The sequence below is a fragment of the Macrotis lagotis genome, chromosome X, assembly GCF_037893015.1.
Source record: "Macrotis lagotis isolate mMagLag1 chromosome X, bilby.v1.9.chrom.fasta, whole genome shotgun sequence".
In the NCBI taxonomy this organism is placed as follows: Eukaryota; Metazoa; Chordata; class Mammalia; order Peramelemorphia; family Peramelidae; genus Macrotis; species Macrotis lagotis.
Window position 1 is genome coordinate 366615445 of NC_133666.1, and position 21904 is coordinate 366637348.

At 32.1% G+C, this 21904-nt stretch overlaps 1 pseudogene; it reads left to right on the forward strand.

The window, feature by feature from the left end:
* The first annotated feature begins 20334 nt into the window (after window positions 1-20334).
* On the forward strand, window positions 20335-21524 carry LOC141500213 (RAD51-associated protein 1 pseudogene; annotated as a pseudogene).
* Window positions 21525-21904: the final 380 nt, after the last annotated feature.

Genomic DNA, 21904 nt, shown 5'->3' on the forward strand with positions numbered 1-21904 from the left:
TCATGAGTTTATTTCGAGGTTTTTCCTTTGACCCTCTTCTCTTCTCACTCTATAGTATTTTGTTAGTTCATCCTATGGATTACACAATCATTTCTATCATCATTCCCAGAACAATTATACAACACTAAACTCTCTCCTGTACCTTTTGGGTATTTCAAACTAATTACTTCATAGATATCCTAAAGTCAGTCTAAGACTAAAATTTCTAATTTCTCTCAAGGTCTCCTTTCTTCTGAACTTCCCTTTCTTTATTGAGCACACTGCCATTCATTTAGTCACCCAGTCCCTCAACTAAGGTGTTGTCTTTCATTTGGTGTTTAAAGCACTTTATAACATGACTCTATCCTATTTTTCCTGTATTTTATATCTGTAATCTAAGCCCCCAAATGCACTGATTTGATACTCTCTCAACTGTGAAGATTAATTCTGTACCTGCATGTCAGTTGGAGTGGGGTGGAATAGGGTGGATCATCAAGAGTAAAGAAGAAGAGAGATTCAGTCTTTTCTGGTTTTTCAGTCTTAGAGATCTTCTGGCTTTCAGCTTTGAAAAAGAGCATGTGTAATGCTACAATGTCACTTAAGTTCACGAATGTAAAGAAAGAATGGGAAAAATTAAGAAGAGAAGAATTGAAAATCTCTTTCATGTCCCTATTCTCAGCTTATTGCACTAGAAATTTTGGAAAATTTTTCCTTTCAGTGAGATCTGGGAATCTTTTTCTCTGACTTGAGTGAGTTTTCTCACTTCAAAAAGGGGAATTTCTTGTCTATGTATTGCATGGGATGTGTATGTGCATGTGTATGTCGGGGGTGTATGTTTTTCTCTGATTTTTGTTTAAATCTTTTCTTTGATCTCTTTGCTATTTGTTACATGTGTTCATTTTGGAATTGGTGGGAAAGAAGTCATCTTTGATATAAAGTGTGAAGTTCTTTTTTCCCCCTTAATGAATAGTAATCAGAAATTTACTTTGAGCCTGAAAGCTACATCTCATAATAAATTTTAAGAGAGCAAATAATATAATTATAGTGTGTATCCCCACTTGATAAGGAAAGCTGACTGCTTACAACATTTTCTAACACATTAAAGTAATTTTTTGGAATTTTGATTGGTAGGGCACTAAACAAGTAGTTTAGTTTTGTTAGACTTGTCCTTTTTATCATATTAGCTGGACCTATCCATAAACAGCTGATGTATTTAAATCTGCTTTTATTTGCAGTCCTGTAACTCATTCAAGTTCTCTTCTAAGATTTTAGATGCCAAACCACTCAGTGAATACATGTTTAGTTTTAAAGTTACTTCACTATCTATGATAACTTTCTGGAATATCTAGTTTTTTTTCCTTATCAGTTTTAATGAGATTTTGTTTTGCAGTTGTTTTGTCTGAGATAAAGATTTCTGTCCCTGATTGTTTTTCACTTTAGTTGAATCATTAGAAATTCTGCTCCAGTGTTTTGTCTTTATTCTGTGTGTGTTTGTCTTTACTGTGTTTCAGATGTATTTCTTGTAAACAGCATATTGTAGGATTCTGGTTTTTAACACACTGTTATCCACTTCCATTTTATGATAGAATTCATCCCATTCACATTCACAATTGTAATTATTAACTCTTCCTTATTTTCCATGCTATGTCCCCTATATTTGTAATTTTCCCCCCTCCTTTCATCTTATTCCTCCTCACCATTGTTTTGCTTCTGAATACTGCCACCCTCAATTCCCCCTCTTCGATCAGACACTCTCCCTTTTCTTCTCTTTCTCTATCTCATCATTCCCTCCCTTCTATCAATCCCACACCATTCCCCCTTTTAATATTTGAAAAGTAAGATACATTCTAAATCAACTGACTGTATATAGTATTTCCTTTCTGAGCTATATCTGTTTAGAATATGATTCAAGTAAGATTCAATTAATTTCTTCCTTCCTTTCCTGAAATAAGTCATTTGTTTCTCTTCATGTGATGAAACTTAACTCATTCTTCTAGCCCTTTCTCCTATGTCATTTCAATTTCCTCCCTTTTTAATGTCTTATTTTTTTGAAAAATCTATCAAAATCAACTTATGTACATAGTTTCAGTCTAACTATACCTATAATTATAGTTCTATTGGAGTGTTATGAGAATCTTCCACCCAGGTAGGAATGAAATAAGTTTAATCTTATTGGATAGCAGCCTTTTTCTTTCCCCCCTTTCTTCCCATTTACCTTTTCATGTATTTCTTGAGTCTCCTCTTTGAAAATCAAATATTTTATTTAACTCTGGTCTTTTCATCAAAAAAGTTTGAAAACCATCTCTTTATTAAGTCTTCATCTTTTTCCCTTAAAGATTAAGCTCAATTTTTGCTGGGTAGTAATTCAAGCTCCCTTGTTCTGTAATATCACATTTCAGCCCTTCGACCTTTTAATGTTGAAGTCTCCAAGTCCCATGTATTCCTGACTTTGTCTCTCAGTATTTCAATTGCTTCTTTCTTAGCTACTTGCAGTATTTTCATCTTGATCTGATAATCCTTGAGTTTGCCTACATTATTCCTTAGAGTTTTCTTTTTAAGATTCTGTTGAGGAGGTGATCAGTGGATTCATTCTATGATTATATTTTGTCTCTGACTACAGGACATCAGTTCTCCTTGATGATTTCATTCAGAATGCTATTCAGGCTCTATTTTTGATCATGGCTTTCAGGAGTCTAATAATTCTTAAATTATTCCAATAACTCTTATTTTTCAGATCAGTTATTTTACCAATGAAGCACTTTACATTTTCTTCTATTTTCTTCTATTTTTTTCACTTTTTCAAATTTTGTTTAACTGTCTTGTAGTGGGAGTAGCTTCCGCTAGTCCCAGTCTATTCATCAAGGTATTATTTTCTTAAGTCAGTTTTTGCATCTCCTTTTCTCCTTTGATCAATTCTATTTTTAAAGGAACTGTTAGCTTTTTCCATATGCCCCACTGTAGTTAAAACAACTTTATTTTCTTCTGTGACTTTTTGTTGTAAGATATTAATGTTGTTGTAAGATGTTAATCTTACATTTATTTTCCTATTTTTCCCATTTGATTTTTAAAATCCTTTCTTAGCTCTTGTGAAAAAGTCTTTCTGGGCTGGAGATCAACTCATATTCTCCTCCAATACGTCACATGTAGTGTCCCTCCCGCCCTCCTTTTCTGACCTTATGCTTTGCCCATTATTATCTCCAAGATAACTTTCAATAGACCCTGATTTTCTCTGATCTTTCTTATTTTGAGATTTTTTTATTGGGTCCTATCACAAGGTTCTTGTGTTGGAGGGTAGGTTTTCTTTTAGACATTTGGTATTGAGAAGAAGAGACTTGTTTCTTTACCTGGGGCTGTAGATATTAGTAACTCCAGAGGGCAGTTCAGTAGATAGACTGGTAAGGAATACCAGAAGGTCTCTTTCTGGACCCTGAGTTCTGGGAATGTCAGCCACTCACTTTCCAGGCTATTGGGAAAGGTGTGATCATAGGGCTAGGGTTGTCTGTACCTGAATACCAGGCCCTTTCTGTTGGGAAGTCTAGGGGCTCACACAGTCAGGCTGTCTATACCAGCTGCCCTGATTGAATGGGTATCTTTGGCACCCACACTGGAGGAGCTCTCCCAGCCTGGCATGCATGTAGCCAATTTGAGTGTGAACTCTGAAAACCTCTTTTGGAGTATCTCAGGTTAGTCCTACACCTTGACCTGTTGCTGGTCCTATAGGTCTCTGCTATTTCCCCTGGACACAGCTACATTATTCCATGACAGACCTTGCTGGAAGATTTTCTGTTCTGCTCTTTTGTGTGTTTTTTCTCCAATTTTTTTTTCTACAAATTCTGGATTAATGTCATTTCTGAGTGAAACCCAAGAGAACTTAACAAAATTCCTGGTTTCTATCATCTTGGCCAGAAGTTTTGAAGAATATTTAATGTAAAGTCTTGGGGAGAAAAGACTATTTTTCATACCAATTATCATACCTATTATTCCAGGTCATTTATGATTGAAATATTAAATCTGCCCAACAACTTGCCAGATTAGTTATTTTCTCTAAATTAATTTACTTTTTAATTCATACTCCCCAAAATTGAATAATGCATTAAAAGTAGAGCAACTTTGCTGTACTTACAAAAAAGAAAGCATTCTAAAAAAGGAAAAATAATTATGAATGTATATCATAAAAACTTAAAGAGACTAGTATTTTTCCTACTTTAACCATGAAATATATACATTAGGTTTAGAAGTGGACAGGAAGGCATATAAAGGAACCTCTCAACTGAATCTATCTTTTCTCCACCCTATAATAAGCTTCACATTGATTCTACCCAGGCATATGAGTAGGAATAGAAGAACAGGGACCTGAAAATGGATTGATATCTAACAATATTAGGAGCAAACAACACTAAAGCTTTCTATTTAAAGACCTCACCATACCATGGCTTCATTGTGTGAAATTAATCGATGATTAATTTCTTATTTCTCAAATAAGAAAAAAAGATAGAAAAAAGATATGTTTACTCTAAAATAACCCTCCTGCAAGATTTTATGTATATATATATATATATATATATATATATATATATATGTTATATGTATTAGATATTTCCCCTCCCCCATTAGAATGGAAATGTTTTGAAGAAATGGACAATGGCTTTGTCTTTCTTGATACCTTCACACAATTACTGGCATATAAGTATTTGTTATGAATGATGATGTGATATAAATGAGATTGGGACTGTTTATATGATGTGCTCAGGTTGATAAAAAAAGCAACTGAGAAAAACAAACTGAAATTTAGCTGGGGTCTTTCATTCTCTAAGAAACAGAGGCTCTAAGACTTTTTAGAGATTATTCTCAACGTTAGTGTGTGAATTCAAATCTACTGACTCCATAGCATTGTGAATATCTTCGTAAACTAAAAAGTGCAAAATTCAGGCAAAATTACCCACTCCCATTTCATTAGTTTTTCATTGCCATATAATTTCCTTAAAGCAAAGTTTTTAGTATATTTTAAGGATTCTGAAACTAATTAGATTTTATGTGCAAAGAAAACATAGTTGCTATTCCTTTGGCCACTTCTACCAAAACACATCCAAATTAGTTCTTATTTTAAATGTTTGAAATCAATACCTGTCACAGATACAAATAAATCAAAATGCCATCTGTGTATTTTAAGCAAGGTGATATTGGCTTCTGGTCATTTTACTTGTATAAAATAAGAATTCAAATAGATATTTTTAATGTTCTTCCAACTGCATTGACTTAATTAACCCTTGATAATTACAGTGCTTGTAGTATATATATATATATATATATATATATATATATATATATATATATATATGTATGTATATGAGAATTTTATTTCAATCAAAACTCTGTATTTAGTATACTAAAATCATGTGACATTTTTGAGTGCTGGTAAGTCTCCCAAATAGTTCTCAAAAGAAAGATGGAAAAGGTATTTAGATATTAGTGAAACCTGACAGATACTTCTATTGAATTTCATTTATTTATTTATTTAAGGCAATGGGGTTAAGAGTGACTTGCCCAAGGTCACACAATTATATAATTATTAAATGTCTGAGGCTGAATTTGAACTCAGGTCCTCCTGACTGCAGGGTCATTACTCTATCCACCACACTACCTATCTATCCCTACTTCTATTTAATTAAAGAGAATTGAAAGTTTAACTTAATGGTTAGTTTTGACTGGGTCCCTATAAATAGTTACTTGCCTAATATCTCAGAAAGAGATAGTTTAATTGTTAAATATTTAAATAACTATATTATAAAGAATAAGTACTTTTGGGGCGGCTAGGTGGCATATTACATAAAGCACTGGCCTTGAAGTGAGGAGTACCTAGGTTCAAATCTGGTCCCAGACACTTAATAATTACCTAGCTGTGTGGCCATGGGCAATCCACTTAACCCCATTTGCCTTGCAAAAATCTAAAAAAACAAAAACAAACAAGCAAAAAGAATAGGTATTTTTGTTTAATTGAACTATTTCTCTCTGAGATATAATATTCTTATCATTTTTTCTAATACTTTAAAGGGCATGTTCCTTATTTAAATATTTACTGAAAACTAACCATTCCTCTTTTAAAAAAAGCAATTTTAAATTCATATATATATCATTGTTAATGAATGGGATCAGTGTGAAAGAATTCAAGAATGTTTTTTATAAATTGATTTATGAAAATGTTTTTAAAGTTCCTTGGGAGAAATGACCATGCCCTCTTAGATTTCAAGAAATTATGAGAGAATCCTAGACATTATTTGATATATTTTTTAATCTCTGGAAGAATAGATTTCAAATGATTCATAGAAAGAAATGATATCCCAAATCAAGGTTCTGGAGAGATAACTCACTATACATAGGACAATATCAGGAAGGAAATTCCAGGAAGCAAATAACAAAATGTTTTCTTGTAAGAAAACAAAGAGGAAACTGTCTTAAGATCAATATGCCATTCATCATTCATCAATAAACTTTTTAAGTTGTATGGCAATGAACAAAATGTATGATAGAAAAGAAATTTAATGTGGAAGAACTTTCTAAAAAGTAAGTGCAAAAAAATTCAGACTGAATTTAAGAATAATAAAAATACCTCTCACTACATCTTCCCCATCAGTGTTGGTGAAGGCAAATACACAAAGCTAAGGGAGGAAAGAATCAATGTGGATAGTTGGAATAATGGCAAAAAATCTCATGTGGAGAATGCAATCTTTCTTCACTTGTATTTTGTTTTCTTTACCAATGACAATAGTCTTCATAATGAAATGCATAAAATAAAAATTTCTAAAAACAGAAACCAATGTAAAGCTAAGAGAACCCTTAGTTTCTATGGGTTAATGTAAATTACCCACTGGACATTCATTTCATTGTGGAAAATATTTGAGTGTGGACTTTCTGAGGCACATTAGGAGACTTGATTAATCCTCTAGAATAAAATAGACTCTACAACATAGGAGATAGTTTGTTTTGCAATTGTCAAAAAAAGATGAAGAAGTTAGAATCTTAGAACTAAAGATTGGTAAGCATGATTCAATGTTAATTTTGGGGGGATACATATAAATTATTAGTTTGATGTTTTTGATTACTATCAGCAGGTTTATAAAGTGAAAGAATAATTTGAAGTAATGTGCAAAATGCTGATCTTGGAATAAAATTATCTTTAGGTTTAAAACCCAATTCTGCCATTATTAGACCCTCTCTGGACCTCAACTTGCATATTTATGCAATTTGGACATTATGGTTTAAACAAAGTTACATAAACAAAGGAGTTATAAATTTTAAAGGGCTGTATTTTAATTTACCAGTTTAAAGTTTTTTTCATAATGCTTCCTCTTTTTCACTTTCAATCCGCATTTAACTCTGGTGATTACCTTCTTCTCTTAGACAATTTCTCTTCTCTGGGGTTTTATGATACATTTCCAGGAGTGTGATGATGAATCAGAGTAGACTCTCAAAACAACAATGACAACAAACAAACAAAAAAAACCCATTGCACTTCAGCTTAATCTACACCATTAATTTTTTTCATTAGTTTCTTAAATCTAGACAGTATACAAAAAATAAATCAAGCCCTGATTTGTATAATTTTCTGATTTTCTAGGATAAAAACCAAGAAATTATGAATGAAGTGTCTTTGATAGATGATTGAATATCACCCCCTTTTTCTCTAGTATTTTTTTCCAACCTTTCTTACTGCTGTTCCTCAATTGGTTTCTTGGATTATTAATCCAAATTGTAGTTGAATAGACCTCAGTTTATTCATCTGTAAAATTATCTCTTTAAAAAAAATCTTTTTGTTTTAAATTTAATTATTCCAAATTTTAAAATAGCATACTTTAACATAATATAAGAGAAAAAAATCCTCTTAACAAATAGAGTTGCTTAAAAGAGGAGTAGTCTACTTTGGCAGGTAGAAAATTTGCTTCATTAGAGAATTTTGGAGGTTTAAAAAGTGCATTCATTCTATCTCATCCTAAATGATTTCTGATACCATCACCAACTCCAAAATTCTATGAGCATACTAAACTTTTATCAACAGGAAATTTCTAAAAAGACAAAATATCATAGCAAAGAAGTAAAAGGCATTTTAACACTTTCTGTGAGTTTATAACCCATTAATCATAATGAAGGATTTTTTTTTAGAAAATGTCTATAACCTCTTTTATATTTTTAAATAATTCAGAATAAGTTTTATTACCATACAAGAAGGAGGCAAATATTGTGATCAGAAAACAGTCAACTCTATTATGAGCTAAATAAAACAAAAATGAATAGTATAATTAAAGCTGCATTTTATATAGTGAGTAAATGTGTAAGATGTGACTATAAAATAATGTGATTAGTTTAAAATAATATATAGGAATACCATAATTTATTCAAACCACACAACTATAGTAGGGGAAATGGAGCTTCTTGGTAATGATGGAAACACATGACCCAGAATAAATAAAACAAAGCAAATAAAAGAAAATATTGTAAAGATTATTTCTAAAATTGCAAATTTAATTGTAATAGGAGATGTGTGTGTGTATGAGGAAGATAAGAGTTTCATATTAGAATGTATCATTTTGTTTCATTATTCATGACAACCTTTAATATTATATAAGCAGGGTGAAGAATCCATTAGGCCTCAGATACTTGCTCTCAGATAGATTTATTATTTATTATATGGGTCAATATTCTTATTGGTGTAAAAGAACTCCTTCTCCCTATATCTAATATTTTCTCTAGGATTTGAATTTTCTTTTAAATGAAATGCTATTCCCCTTCACCATCTAGCCCATCAAACACAATAATAAAACTATGTTTATGTTAAATGATCTTATAAAAAGATAAACAATTAAAAATGCTAGCAAAGTCTTTTATCTCAAATAAAATACATTATTTTTTATTTCCAAATACATAAAATGAAACATCATAAAATTTAATATCAAAACCAGTATTACAAAAGCAAGAGCATACTGAACTGGGACAGATGCTCATATAGATATTTGTGAAGTAGGAGGGGACAAATCTTTAAATAACTAAAAAATTTTGAGTGTATGGCTATTTCAAGGCAGAATCACTAATTCACTTGCTCCGTGAATTGTTTTAATGATCAGGATTATAGACGCATTGAGGATTTTATATTTCATCATATAGTAGGTGTAATAGATGTCCTCAAATACCTTTGGAACCTTGAAAAGAAAACTGAGAGATTCTAGAAATTGTTCAAAGGTTTGGATGGATATATGTCTTAATAATTTATTTTTATTGGAATTGATTACATTACAAACTTTGCTTTTTATCAGTGCATTGTTATAATTCCCAATCTGCTTATTTGTGACTATCCACCTGTCCAGAAAAGCTTTTCCTTAATTAAGATGTTGTCTCTCCCCTACATAGTTTCACAAAGATATCAAAAAATGCTTAACATATACATGAAACTATTTCTATGGAAATCAGTATCAATAAATTCACCCATAAGGGAATTGTGAATACGGTGGTTTATTTTCTTATTGACATACCTTTTGCTATTTTCCTATCCATATATAAAAACATTAAAGGCATTTTACTAAAATTAACTTTAGTTTTTGGAGTTGGTGGCAAATTAGTTCCATTTTAGATGTTTCAATCCTTATTCCTTCAAATTCCATTAACTCTCAGTATAATTTGATTTTTTTTCCTATCTCTTCGTTTTTCTCCCTTTGACTTATTCCTAGTGAGTTCACTGAATTCAACTACTATCAAAAACAGATATATGTGTGTGTATTTCTATGTGAGGAGGGAAATGTTATATGCCCATATTATATATGTGTATGTATAAATAAGTATATATATATATATTTTATTATGTGTGTATGCATGTATACATACATATATAAAATATATGTGTATGTATGTCTATTTATTTTCACCCCAAATCACTTCCCATTTACTGACTTCCAATTTAAGAAGGCTTTTAATCATTACCCTCTCCAGAAAATATTGATGGCAGTTATGATTTCAGTCTTAAAAGTTTCACAACGCTTTTTAAGGAAATACACACCCACACATGTAAACATGTATATAAACATATAATATCCATCACAACCACAAAGAAGATAATGTAACATCATATTATGACTTAATATTCATATAATCTAAATATTGGTTGGAATTTTTCTTATTTCTTCCAGTTGGCAAAAGAGATTGCCCATGAATAATAGTGGTAGAACTTGGGAGAGGTTAAAGTAGTCTCCTTAATTTCTTATTTAGGATTACCATAAATATACTCTCCTTTGATTGTCTCCTACTAATTTGTATGAACCTTAGTTGTCCATAATTCTTTGCAGAGTGTTTCAGTTATTAGATTGTGAGCTTATTGAGCCTAGAAACTAGTTTTGCCTTTCCTTGAACCCATGTCCCTTGGCAGAGTAGTTGATAATAGTAGCTGTTTAATTAATCTCTGGCACTTAATATTGATGTGCATTTTTAGAGGTCATTTAAGAATTATCAGAAAGGATAGTGAAAAAATATCTATAGGAATGAGGGTTCTAATGTTGCTAGGAAAAATGCTCTGAGTATCTGAAATACTGAGTCACTTAGGCCTCAATTACCAAGTATAAATGTATTTTCTACAGATTATTTGACCTGAATAAAATTTCCACAGTATAATGTAAGTACATTATATTAAAATAATTTACAATTTTCCTTTTTCCTTTTCTATTCTAAGGAATTGAAAACTGATTAGTTTTAGCAGTAAAATGTAAGGGTAATAACGCTTGCTGCCCTGGATTCATTTTAAAGATGAAAAGGAATGTGCTGCAAAACATGGTTCATTTTTCCATTTTAATTCTCAGACACAGGTCATTTTCTCTCTTTAATTTTCACTGTTCATTGAACTATTGTTGCCACTTTATGAGATATGATCACATTTCCTATTGATACACTCTTTTGAATCCTCAGTACCTCTCCATCTTTATTCTTAACTTTTCCTCAATTATGATTGCTACCTATTGATTTTCTGCAACATTAATGTAAGCAGCATTGGTATGTAGTGCGTCTCAAAATCCAAATATGCACTGCTGAGTTTCCAGCAGTGTAATAGCCAATTATAATTCCTGCATCCTGCCTAATGGGGTTGAACTGGTTGAAAAATAGCAGAGGTGGTATCAGAGGTGTTAGCATAACAAAGTTTACATCATATGCTTGAAAAATGTATTTCCAGTTTCTTTTGACCTTTCTACAAGCTAGATTTCTCTGATAAAGGCAATGTTTCATAGGATTTTTTTGGTGACTTGAATAAATATACTACTTAAATGCATTTTTTTAGTCTTGTCAAAATATCTAGGAGATTCTTTGCAGGGTTGTGCTGTTTTACTTTTGTTGTGGGTTGCATTACTAATACCTAAATAACTGGCAAGAAAAAATAAACTTAGGAAGGTGATGTATTTCATCTATATGTAATTAAATTAATTCTATTGTAATAGAAAGATCATTAAGTAGGATAAGACAATGTAATTTCTCTGCTGAGGGTCTTCTAATAAAAAAAGGATTAGGAGAAAATCTTTTTAAAAATATTTTTAATCACTTTCTTTTATAAAGTAATAATTATGCTTAAACTGTTCCTTAGATCTATTATAAGTCTTAATGAGACAATATGGCTGTTTTTAAATTTTTAAATTTTTATAGAGCTAAATAAAGCCTTACAAAGTTTTTGTTTGTTTGTATTGGTTTAAAAGATTATGTGACTTGGTCAGAGTTACATAGCCATTGAATTTCTTACTCAGTCAGCAAATATTCATTAGGCACAGTGTCTAGCACTGGGAATATCAAGAAAAGGAAAAATATTTCATTCCTTAAAGAAACTAGTATTTTAATGGAGGAAGAAAACATTTAAGTAATAATTTACATTCAAGTTATACACTGAAAAGATGAAAATTAATTGCAAAGAAGATGTTGAGGGTACTAGGAAAGCAAGTAATTAGGTTAACTAAAGATGTGAAGATGAGAGAAGACATGCCAAGGTTAGGGAATAATTATGTAAATGTTTTAAATAAGTAGATGACATGGATTCCACTGAATTATTTGGACTTTTGGACAGGTAAATGAAGAATTTTAGAAGTCGTACACAGCTTTGGTTTGATAAATCTGACAAATTATACATTTATGGAATCAGTTCAAATAACTAGTAGCAAATATAGCTAGATTATATATTTATTATGTTTACATGTGTGTGTATATATAAAAATGTAGTTTTAAAATACTCATAGAAAGTTCTAAAATACTGGAAAGGTAGAAAGGGACAAGATTATAAGAAACTTCAAAATGACATATGAACTTAGACATAATCAGGAACATCTAGAGTTTAATTAATAGTAGGATAATGTGGCAAATCTCATATTATATGTTTAGGAAAATCAAACATGCATCTTTATGAAGACATAATTGTAGAGGGAAGAAAAGGTGATGGGTAGCAGAATTAAGGTGATGTTGTGTTTTTTTAAAAAATGGGATGCATGGAATTGATGTAGGTAAATTACAAGATTTGGCAGCTACCCAGGGTAAGCAAGGGACCAGAGCTAAAGAATGAGACAAAACTTATAAAATTGCACTATTTTGTAGAAGTAGTTTAAGTTGAATGATGATATGGGATTGGACAAGAAAGTGACAGGAAAGGAAGTTTGTTAATTGAATAAAGGTGTCAATCTTGATGTGTTTAGCTGAGAAAAAGAAAGATATTTCTTGACTTTGTTAATTAAAAAAATCTAGATGTATGGAGCTTTCTTCTGATTGGCCAATATATGATAGAACTTCAAATTGTAGATACTATTTATAAAAGCAGTTTGATTACTTGATTGTAAATAATAGGGTCTATTTCCAATATTGTTTAAACATTATTGCATAATGAAAGCATTCTTAGCTTCAGATTCTTTTTTGTTCATGTGTGACTTTTTTGATATTGTGTCATCATTGTCTACATATAATAAATTCTAGTAGATGGAATAATAACTTTTTAATTTGTTCTAATATGTATTGTCTACATGTACTTCATATATTGTTTGAAGGTTTTAGATTACTGCTGATTACTCTTATGCCAGTAATTCTTTTTGAAAGAAATACCTCTGGATACAAATATTGATCATTTTTTTCTATATGTACAAGTGAGAACAAGATTATGTACATTATTGTAAATTGGATAAGTTGAAATTTTAAATGTTTTATCTTTTTTCTACTGCTGAATTCATCTTTTAATATTCAAATTTCAACCAAATGTTTAAAATGAATATGTCAAAGTGATTTTCTTGTTTTCATTTCACATAATACAGAACTTTGATATTTATTACACACCATAATATATTCCTGTGCAATCTCATTAGTCACTTAAACATTTCATCATAATCTAGCATTATTCAGGAATCACTTAGGACTCAATTATTATCCACAAATATCCTAACTTCTTACTTTATCCCTGAACAGATGAATGAAATATTTTAGATCATGGTCAAAATAGCTTAATATATCCCTTTTTGAATGTTTAACTAGATTCTTAGTAAGACCTGATATATATATATATATATATATATATATATATATATATATATATATATGGATAATCCATTTTATATAGTAACTATAAAAATCTAAAAGATTATTTTCGAAATGTTATTTCATGTCTAACCCCCAAAAAACCCTTTCATCAACCACATATTACAGATAGTATTGCTTCTAAATTTTTTTATTTCTGTAGTGTTCTTTTCTTTATCTTACTTTATCACTCAATATTTTTAGATCCAAGATGAAGGAACAAATTCTAATTTTAATCAAAATCAGTAAGTGATCAATGAGTGAAAGAAAAAATGTATTTACTATGTTATAGGCTTTGTGCCAGGATACAAATATAAGCAATCAAGGGGAAAGACAACACATAAAATGGAGCAAGAAAGAAGTTAATAGTATGTAAGCATGCCTTGATTTTAAAATGGCCCAGATTTGACAAAGAAACCTGGCCTCCTATCAATGGAGAATTTCAGAAAAATACTGAATATCACTTATTGGAATGTTTTACATAGGGAATTCAAGATTCAGGTAGAACTTGATTTAGATTATTTTACATAATAATAATAAAAGTAATAAATTTTACTTTGGACTAGATTACTTAAAATCATATATTTAAAACTGAGAGTGACTCTAGAGTCATTGAGTCATAGAGTCATTCTATTCACTCATTTTATAGCTTTATTAATATATGTAATGCATCCTCTCAGATGAATTTCAAAAAAGATTTTATTTATTCATTTTTCCAACTATTTGTAAGGTTTTCAGTTTTACATTGTTCTCCCTCCCTCCCTCTTTCCCTCCCTGCTGCCCTCCTTCCTTTCCCTTTACCAACGCACTGACAGAAAGCAATCTGATATGGGCTCTATATTTATAATTATACTAAACAAATAAAATTCTATCCCTCATGATTAAAATAATCGTGGAATTTATTCCTTATCACATACATACTACAAAATTCCTTATCACCTACATACTACAAAATTTGTTCAGTCATACCCCAATAATAGAATCTCTTGCCACACAAAACGAGCTACTAAGAATGTATTTGTACATGCTGGATTTTTACAATTTTTCATGATCTCTTCAAGAGTGGTATTACAGGGTGGGGGGTATGGCTAGGTGGCACAGTGGATAGAGTATTGGCCCTGGAGTCAGGAGTACTTGGGTTCAAATCCAGCCTCAGACACTTAATAATTACCTAGCTTTAAGGCCTTGGGCAAGCAAAAACCTTAAAAAAAGAATGGTATTTATAGATCAAAGGAGATACATAGTTTTATTTGTCTTTGGGCAAAATTCCTAATTGCTCTCCAGAAAGATTGGATTAGTTCACATCTCCACCTACAATGTATTAGTGTCCAAGTTTTCCCAAATCCTCTCCAACATTGATCATTTTCCTTTCTAGTGATATTAGTAAATCTGGCAAACCTTAAGTGGTATTTCAGTGATGTTTTAATTTGCATTTCTCTAATCACTAATTATTTAGAGAAATTTTATTGTGATCATAGATAGTTTGATTTCTTCATTTGAGAATTGCCTTTCCATAGTCTATGATGATTTATCAATTGAGGAAAGACTTTTTTTATCAATTTGACTCAGGTTTCTCCATATTTTAGAAATAAATCCTTTGTCATAAAATTAATTATAAAAATCGTTTCCCAATTTGCTAGATTCTTTTTAATCTTGGTTGCAGTGGTTTTATTGTACAAAAATTTTATTTTATTATAATCAAAACTATCCACTTTGTTTTTTTATAAAGTTCTCTAACTCTTCTTTGGTTATAAACTCTTCATCTATATATATATATACATATATATATATGTATATATAAATATATATACATATATATATATGTATATATATATATATATATATATATGTATATATATATATATATATATATATATATATAAATTGTTCAACTATTCCTTATTCTCCTAATTGGCTTATGATATTACCTTTCATGTCTAAATCCTGGACTCATTTCTAACTTATCTTAGTATAGGGTATGAGATGTGGTTTATGACTAGTTTCTGTCATATTGTCTGCCAATTTTCTCAGCACTTTTTAATCAAAGAGAGAGTTTTTCATCTGTTTTGTTTTGTTTTTTGTTTTTTACAAGGCAATGGTGGTAAACATCTTGCCCATATTCACACAGTTTGGTAATTCTTAAGCATCTGAGCCTGCATTTGAACTCAGGTCTTCCTGATTTCAGGGCCAGTGCACTATCTACTGCATCACCTAGATGCCCCAAAGAGTGAGTTTTTATCCCAGAAATTATCATCTCTTGGTTTATCTGGTAGTAGATAACTATAGTCTTTACTTCTGTTTCTTTTGTACCTAATCTATTCCATGGATTCACCACTCTGTTTCTAAGCCAGTACAAAACAGTTTTGATGACTGATACTTTATATTATAATTTTAGATCTAGTATGACTAAAATGTCTTTTTTAAAAACAAGCCATTCTCCAATTGCCAAATGGTCAAAGAATATGCAAAGGCAATTTACACATGAGGAAATCAAATCAATCCATAGTCATATGAACATTGCTCTTAATCAATAATTATTAGAGAAATTCAAATGAAAACATCTCTGAGGTACTACCTCACACCTCTCAGACTGGCCAATATGAACAGAAAGGACAATGATCGATGTTGGAAGGGATGTGGGAAATCTGAGACACTAATACACTATTAGTAGAGCTGTGAACTCACCCAACTTTCTGGAGAGCAATTTGTAATTATGTCCAAAAGGCAACAAAAAATATGCATACCCTTGGATCCAGCAATACCCCTGAATAGATTATGAAAAAGGGCAAAATATCGCCTGTACAAAAATTTTCTTAGTAGTTCTGTTTGTGGTGGCAAAGAAATGGAAACTGAGAGAATGTCCATCATTTGGGGAATGGCTTAACAAACTGTGGTATATGTATGTCATGGAATACTATTGTTCTATTAGAAACCAGGAGGGATGGAAATTCAGGGAAGCCTGGAGGGATTTGTATGAACTGATGCTGAATGAGATGAGCAGAACCAGAACAACATTGTACATCCTAACAGCAACATGGGAGTGATGATCAACCTTAATGGACTTGCTCATACCAACAGGCAACAATCAGGCACAATTTTGGGATATTGGCGATGGAGAATGCCATTCGTATCCTGAGAAAGAATTGTGGAGTTTGAACAAAGACCAAAGACTATTACATCTAAGTTAAAAAATGTTATCTTATGTAATTCTTCTATATCTCATACTATATGTTTCTTCCTTAAGAATATGATTTCTCTCTCATCACATTCAACTTAGATCAATGCATCCTATGGGAACAACATAAAGACTAACAAATTGCCTTCTGTGGGAAGTGGGCAGGGAGGGAAGAAAGACTGGGGAGAAAACTGTAAAACTCAAAATCAATAAAACCTTTCTAAAATTTAAAAATTAAATAAAAGGTCTTTTTCTTGTATTTTTTTCATTAATTTCCTTGATATTCTTAACTTTTGGTTTCTCCATCTGAATTTAGTAACTTTTTTCCCTAGGACAGTAAAGTAATTATTTTGGAAATTTCATTTGATATGGAACTGAATAAGTAATGTAATTTAGGTAGCATTGTCAAATTTATCATACTAACTCTGCCATCCCCATTAGCAACTGACATTTTCCAATTATTTAGATCTCATTTTATTTGTCTGAGAAGTGTTTTATAATTGTTTTCATATAGTTTCTGAGCCTGACTTGGCAGAAACATTTCCAATTATTTTATGCTATCTGCAGGTATTTTAAATGGAATTTCTCTTTCTGTCTCTTATCTAGTTATAAATATATAGAAATGCTGAGAATTTATGTAGGTTTATTTTATCTTCTGCAACTTTGCTAAAGTCCCTAATTGTTTTCAGGAATTTATTAGATGATTTTCTAGGACTGTCTAGGTATAACATAGTATCATCTGCAAAGAATGAGAGTTTTATTTCTTTCCTTGTTTCACCCTTGATCTTATTGAGAAATGGTTCTAGCTTATCCCCTTTACATGTGTTTGATGGTGATTTTAGACAGATAATGGATATTGTTTTAAGGAAAACTCCATTTATTCCTATGGTCTCTAGTATTTTTAATAAGAATGGGTTCTATATTTTGTCAAAAGTTTTTCCAGCACCTATAATCACATAATCTCGGTTAAATTTGTTATTGATATGGTCAACTATGCTGACAATTCATAACACTGAACCAAATCTGCATTCCTGGTATTTATATATATTCTTCTTAATCTTAATATATTATCCTAGTGCCAACTTGCTGTTATTTCTTTACTAGTATTTAATTTATCACTTTTCTTCCTTTTTTCATTAGGAAAAGATATATAATTTTCTTTGTTTGACTATATCTAATTTAGGTATCAGCACCATATTGTTTTCATAGGACTCCACCTATTTTTTTCAAATACTTTATATAGATTGGAACTGGGGTGGGGGGCAGAGTAAAGCCAGGAATTCTCACAAGTTGTTCCCCAGACCACTCCAAATACCTCTAAATAATGACTCTAAATAAATACTAGAGTATAAGAACTCACAAAAAAAATTTCCAGTCCAAGACAACGTGGAAAATATACAAAAAATATCTGTTATACTGGAGTTAGAAAGGTCCTACAATGCAGTGTGGCAGCAGTGGAGGAAACCAACTCCAACCATCCAGGAACTGCCAGTAGTGCACCTGAGGCTCTGTGGGCACCTGAGTCCTTGGCAGTGGGGTGAGGGAGGGGTGGGGGAGGGGAGAGGAGGCATTCCCACACTTCTCAGCCCAAGAATTATCAAGGACAATAAGGAATGACAGCAGCAAAGCTCTGCCACACCAAAGCAAAAGCAGAGCCCAGTTCAGCACAGGCCATAGCACTGTCAGCTCCTGGGGACTAGGAGCAGGCCTGGGGAGCCACCCGGCAGCTGCTTCTGCAGCACTCAGCTGTGGAAGCTCTACCATCCTGAGACAGGACTCTGTTACATTGTCCTTACTCAAATCCAGGTTGCAGGATACAGTCTCAGGAAAAGGTGCTTTGCTGCCATAGCAGAGACATGACTCCTCTCACAGTTCCAAGGCAGAAAGAAGTGCTTATGGCCATTCACAGACCAGAGCACAGGCCAAAAGAGCAGTCATATTCTCTCATAAGGCCTTGGAGGAATTGAGATCTATAAAGGTGTTCCTGAAACCAGCTGCAAAAACCCTCATAATCTTGAGAGCATGCATCCATCCTCCACCCTAGAAGCAAAATACCACCTTAACAAAGAGTTAAATTCAAATCATAGGTTTGGGAGATGAATAAACATCAGGAGAAAAAAAATCTGACCATAGACAATAACTTTGGTCCTATGGAGGATCAAAATTTATACTCAGAAGATAACTGTCAAAGTTTCTGTATCCAAAGCCTCTAAAAATTTTAAATTTATCTCAGTCTATAAACGAACTAAAAGATAATTCTGAAAATCAAGTAATGAAAGTATAGGGAAAAAATTGAAAAGAGAAATAAGAGCAATATAGGAAAATTGTGAAAACCAAGTCAGCTGTTTGGTGAAAAGATTATAAAGAAATATTGAAGAAAATAACATGTTAAAAAAAAGTTTAGGTCAAATGGAAAAAGCAGTCCAACATATCAATGGGGAAAAGACAGATTTAAAAAGCAGAATTGGCCAGTTGGAAAAGGAGATGCAAAAGCTCTCTGAAGAAAATAATTCCTTCATATCAGGAAAGGAACTATGGGAAGCTGATGACCTTGTGAGAAATCAAGAACAATAAAAAAACAAAAGAATGAAAAACTAGAAGAAAATATGAAATATCTAATTGGAAAAACAACTGACTGATAAAATAGATCCAGGAGAGATCATTAGAGATCATTTACATATTACTATCTGAAAATGATGACAAAAAAATACCCTAGACTTCATTTCTCAAGAAATTTCTCAGTAAAATTACCCTGATATCCTAGAAACAGAGGGTAAAATAGAAATTGAAAGAATCCACTTATTATCTCCTGAAAGAAATCCCAAAAAAGATACTGCCAGAAATATTATAATTAAATTTCAGATTTCCCACATCAAGGAGAAAATATTATAAGCAGCCATAAAGAAAAAAATGCAAATATCATTGAGCTACTGTCAAGATAATACAAGATTTAGCAGCTTCAACATTAAGGATTAATAGAGCTTGAAATATGATATTCCAGAAGGCAAAAGAGCTTGAATTACAAGCAAGAATCAACTACCCAGCAAAACTAAATATACTCTTTCAGGGATAAGATGGATATTCAATGAAATAGAGGACTTTCATACTTTACTAATGAAATGAACAGTTGAAGAGAAAGTTTGATCTTCAAGTACAGGACACAGGTGAAGCATAGAGGGGACAATCAGAAAGGACTAATTATGAAGGATTTAATTATGTTGAACTGCTAATATTCCTGCATGGGAAGATGATACTGATGACTCATACGAACCTTCTCATTTATTAGGGCAGTTAGATGAAGCATATCTAGGCAAGGCACAGGAAAGAATTGAAGGTATAATATATTAAAAAGATAGAGTTAAAGGGCAAGAAATGAATGTACTGGGAGAAAGGGAAAGTAGAGGTAGAATGGGATAAATTATTTCACAAGAAAGGAGGAAAGGAAAAGATTTTGCAAGGGAATTGAAGAGGGGAAAGGTAAAGGGGAATAAATGAGCCTTCAGTCTCATCAAAAGTGGCTCAGAGAGAAAACAACATATACACTCAATTGGGTATAGAAATCTATCTTACCTTAGAGGATAATAGGAGAAAAAAGGGGGGGAAATGGTTGTAGGGGTTCCGTGCTCTTGATCTTCGGCGGGAACCGTTGCTCGCTCCGGGCAGCGTCCGGCTTCTGGAAGCTCTGGCACCCCGGCTGCCTGCCGGACCCCGGCCAGCCTGCCACCATGCACAGGCCCATGCGGAATAAGAAACCAGTAATTTACTCACAGTCTTTGGACTCAGACTATGATGATGATGATGATTTTGCTCCTCGGACTGCAACTTCAAACAAAAAATCAAAAATAACAAAGGAGACAAAACGAGAAAAACAAGAGAAGTCAAAATCAAAAAATAGCCATAAAGAATTATCTCCACTCCAAGTAAATACACCTCACAAAAGGATGGCCTTGGATGACAAGCTTTATAAGAGAGATTTAGAAGCTGCACTAGCATTATCAGTGAAGGAACCTTCTGTAACCACTGCTGCTATGCAAAAATCTCAAGATGTTGAAAAATGTGATTCTGCTGAATCTGAAAAAGTGAATATTTCTCCTTACCTCTCTAATTGCAGTATAGATGGAGTTTGCTTCAATTTAAATAAAAATATTGAGGAAAATGATTCTCATGCTGGTCATTGACCAAGAAAAGCCTCATCCAAAGTTATGATACAACAGAGGAAGTCACTGAGAGAGACTAGTGAAGGTGATAATACTGACTCTGAACCAGACTTTACAAGTGAGCTTAATTCTGATTTCAGTGAAAGTGAGGGGGAAGATGATGAAGATTTTACTACAAGGAAAAGTAAAGCCAAAGAAAATAAAAAGAGAAATGCTAAGATCCAAACCCCAGTGAAAAAGGAAGAGAAGAAACCCTCTAAATCCTCTAACAGTTTAGCAAAACCAGTGATCTCTCAATCCACGCTTGAGTCAAAACCAGCACCAAAAGAAGCTTGTCTGTCTTCAAAGCTTGTTAGGAATCCATTACAAACACTCAGTCCTTTAGGTGAATCTAAGAAGCCCAGATGGGTCCCACCAGCCTCATCAGGAAGTAGCAACAGTAATCATCTTGGAGGAGTTTCTGTCAAGTCTCCCAGTCATAGTCTCTGACTTGGCCTGTCCAGATATGCTCGAGTTAAACCTCTTCACCCAGCTGCCAGTAGTACTTGAAAATGGTGAAAAAGAGATAGTTGATAAACAAATTCTACTTTTGAAAGAATGTTCATATTTGAAAAGGGTAATCTAAATACAGGTCTTTTCAATTTGATACAGAAAATCTTAAGTCCTAAAAACTTAAGTATGTTGCTAGTCTATTCACAATTCTGAAGAAAAGTTTGTAAAGAACTGCCTTCTAATTCATTTCTTTCTAAAGAACACATTTAATTTGGAATAACAAGTCAGGTGATGTCACTTTTGGAAGTATTAAATGTATGATATATGTAGTTAACTGTGGTGTATTTACAATCAGTTATGGCTTAATGTAATTTATGTCAACTAGTCTTTAGAGATTAGTGGGAAAGTGAAAGTTGCAATTATACTTCCCTATCTTCATGTAATGCTTATCTTGTAAAAGCTAATTAAGCTAAATCATACATTTTGTTTTAAGGATGTTTCATGTTTTAATAAGTAAAATATTTTTCTAATAAAAATA